Raw genomic sequence first — 3,467 nt, 5'->3', positions numbered from 1 at the left:
TCCACTCTATTCTTCCCCATACTCCCCGCGCGCTCGTCGACTAGAAACTACCGCTTGCCCATCGCGTGGTGAGGGATTATTTACCTATTTCCCATGAGCCTTTCCCTTATACAATTGTTTACTAAAAGGCTTCAAAAGTGTCACGTGACTGTCCCTCCGACTGTATTTTTTTTTCTTCCTCCGTAGGCAGGAGCTGATTTTGATTGCGTTCACGGCGTGTCAACAAATAAGATCGCATGAACGCCTGCTATAGGCACCGCGCAGTGAAGTTTGTGGCGCCATCTGTGGCAGCGCTGCCATAACAATGGGAAGGCCAAAGCGCGGGGGGACGTTATCGGAGGCGCGGAATTGGTGTTGGTGTTGGGTTTTTATCAGCGTTGACAATGGCGTCCTCCAACCGGACGAATTCTAATGCGTCGATTGAAAGTGTCCGCGAAAGGAAGAGAAACAAAATACCGGTACTGTTGCGTTAAAAATTGCCGCAGCCACGAAGGTCAGCCGGGCGTCAAACTGTACCGATTTCCTGGCCGGCCGTGGGAGCAAGAACGACGAAAGAAATTGATTGTTGCTGTGCGAAGAGTAAAGTAAGTATTAGTATAGCACTGCGTTTTACTAGTACCGCATAAACGATATGCTTTGCTTAAGTTGTAATCGTTTGAGATTGTGCAACTGTAGTTGCGTGTTTTGCTCGACGGGTGGTGGTGGGAGCACGCATTGCTCAGCATGCTTAATAGCGTAGCCCGAAACATTACGCGGGAATTTATTCTTAAGCAAATGCCGTGTAGCTTTTTGTAGGTTGCATGCCAATTTCCGCTGTTTCGTTTCCTTGTGTGCCATATGGCAACTGTCGACTTATATTTTTCAGTCGGAGCGATGAAACGGACTGGATTCCCAACGAATCTTCACGGATATGTTCAAAACACTTCGTAAACGCGGAAAAAAGCGCTGTCGTTACGCATCCAGCCTACTGCCCGACATTATTTCCTGATGCTTACAAAGCTCGCCCATGCGATGCAATAAGACGACTGTCAAGATATGAAAGGTGAATTGCAGTAATGGTGTTTAATATAAACAAATTAATAACTTGCATTACCAATAAAGAGTTCTCACGAAAATAAACGTTATGATTTATGTCACTGTCTTGCGCGTTTTATGCGCTTTCAGATGGCATGAAAGAGCAGCATCTAGACCGGCACAGGTGAAGCCATACAGCACAAACTGTGAGGATGAGATGGACATTGTGCCCACTGATTAAAGTAGGGCCGCTGATGCACCTGAAGCAGCCTCACATTCCCAAACATAATTTGGACCTCCTTTGCGCTGCTGTGGAAATGCTGGAGGTGGAACATGCAGACAAAGTAAGATGTTGCCTATGAACTGCTTTATTTGTACATGATGTTAAGTTGAAAAATGATCCAGTTTTGCACGTCACAAATCTTGTTATTACAAAAGACATATACCTGCATCATACACATACAAATGGCACAACACAAGGTTAAACATTTTTCGTGTTGTTCTGTGCCAGTTATATGAAGATGAACCAAGCAGGCCAACAGCAAGCCCTACACAAGTGTACTTGAACTGCTCCGATTTTTACCGGGACTCAATCTCACTTATGTTTATAGAGTCGAAAACACTCAAGCAAGGTTTCAGACAAATTGATTTTTGCAACATGCTCAGCTCAACTACTTTAGCAGATATTTTATGATAGCTTGACAGAACGGCATCTACATGGTATGCATCGAAGGTTTGGGTTCTATGAAAACGTAGTTCAATAATTTTATGTATTTGCCTCGACTGGGAAGCATGCTAAAGGGAACGAAACACTCAGTGCTCCTGCCTGAGGGCTAGACGATGCAATGCTTATTAAGGAGGGTATTTTTCTTACTGTCCCAGTATCGGAAGCGGAAGCTGGTACTGTGAAGGCGGGTTCTTTATTTATAGTGTCATATTTCTAATTTTCTATTTTTCTTGCTCGGTGACTGCTAATTACTCACTTTGATCTGATGCAGGCTTGTCAAGCTGAAGATGTTGCCCCCACAGGAGCCATGTTTTCATTTATATGCTCATTAGAGGGGACTGACGTCGGAATCCAAATCTCTCACAAGATTGTGATGCAGGAGTGTAATGCAGCCATTGAACTGTCTCGCGTTGCAGTGGGCCACACGGATACGACAGTGTAAAATCATGTGTCCCTGCTGTCAGAGATATGTGCGGCGTAACGCTAGACGTGCTTGCCCTTTTGCTCAGCTTGTAGCCTGCATCTGCTAAACGGACGTCTGAAATACTATTATCCAACAGGCTTCTGATTTTTCTGATGAAGCTTAAGATTGGGATCAGTTACTCATCTTTAGCTTTGCTATTTTCCGTCAGCAGAAGTACTGCATCAAAGCACTTCAACAGTGTGCTACGTACACTGTGCTATGTCACTCGGACGGGGATATTCCATCCACCAACGCATGTCATAAGGACCACAATGTCTGATTGCTTCAAGCTTCACTATCCGAATTGTTCTATGATAATAGACTGCACTGAGGTCCGAATAGAGCAGCCCCATACTGTGAAACAGCAGAGCGTGCTGTATTCAAATTACAAGGGCGGTTTCGAGCTGAAATTTATTGTCGGGATAACTCCGGGTGGTGCGATATGTTTTCGTTCTAAGGCATATGGAGGAAGATGGTCAGATGCTTTCATCACTGTGTACTCGGGGTTTCTTGACCTCGCGGTACGGGTTATATGATAATGTCCGACAAGGGCTTTCCAGGCATTCGTGCAGCACGCAAACTCTGCCTGGTGATGCCTGCTTTCTTAAAGGGTCATCGCCAGTTTACAGAAGCTGAAGTGCAAAAGACATATTACATAGCAACGGTGCGAATTCATGTTGAACGTATGATTCAAAGGATTAAGACTTACAACATTCTCAATTCACGAGTGCCAACTGAGTTAATTGTTGCGATGAGCAAAATCTTTCATGTATGTTGTGTGCTTGCTAACTTACAGCCCCGTGTTATAGAAGAGGCAGAAACACAAGACACATAATAAAGCGGTACTCTTGTTAAGGTTTGATTTAGGTTGGGTTAAAAGAAGTTAGCCTTGAGATCTGTTTACGTACATAGATGTGTAAAATTTTCGTGTACAATTTTGTTGTGAATAAATCAAGTTCAAATTATTTCTGCTTCACGTGTGTCATATTTAGTCCGTCTTCATCTTACAATTTCGCAGAGTGTTTCAGCGCTTTCTAGAAAATATCAGAGAGAACATGTAATGTGCAAGCAATAGTCAAACCTTTAACAGTATTTAAAAGCATGGCATAGCCGCAATCAAGAAAGCACCAAGCAAGAAGAAAGCAAGAAGCCATGCAGTACAGTGCCTTTATTCAAAGGCATATGGAGGAATAATATTCAGATGCCTTTATTATTGTAGAATCTGGTTTCTCAAACTGAATCCAACCAGATGATGGCAGATAA

General features: G+C 43.5%; 1 pseudogene; it reads left to right on the top strand.

Annotated features, from left to right (window-relative positions):
- Nucleotides 1-1,169: 1,169 nt before the first annotated feature.
- Nucleotides 1,170-3,169, top strand: LOC140216506 (uncharacterized; annotated as a pseudogene).
- Nucleotides 3,170-3,467: the final 298 nt, after the last annotated feature.

Source organism: Dermacentor andersoni, chromosome 3 (assembly GCF_023375885.2).
Source record: "Dermacentor andersoni chromosome 3, qqDerAnde1_hic_scaffold, whole genome shotgun sequence".
NCBI classification, from domain to species: Eukaryota; Metazoa; Arthropoda; class Arachnida; order Ixodida; family Ixodidae; genus Dermacentor; species Dermacentor andersoni.
This window is presented reverse-complemented; position numbering and strand designations above follow the sequence as displayed.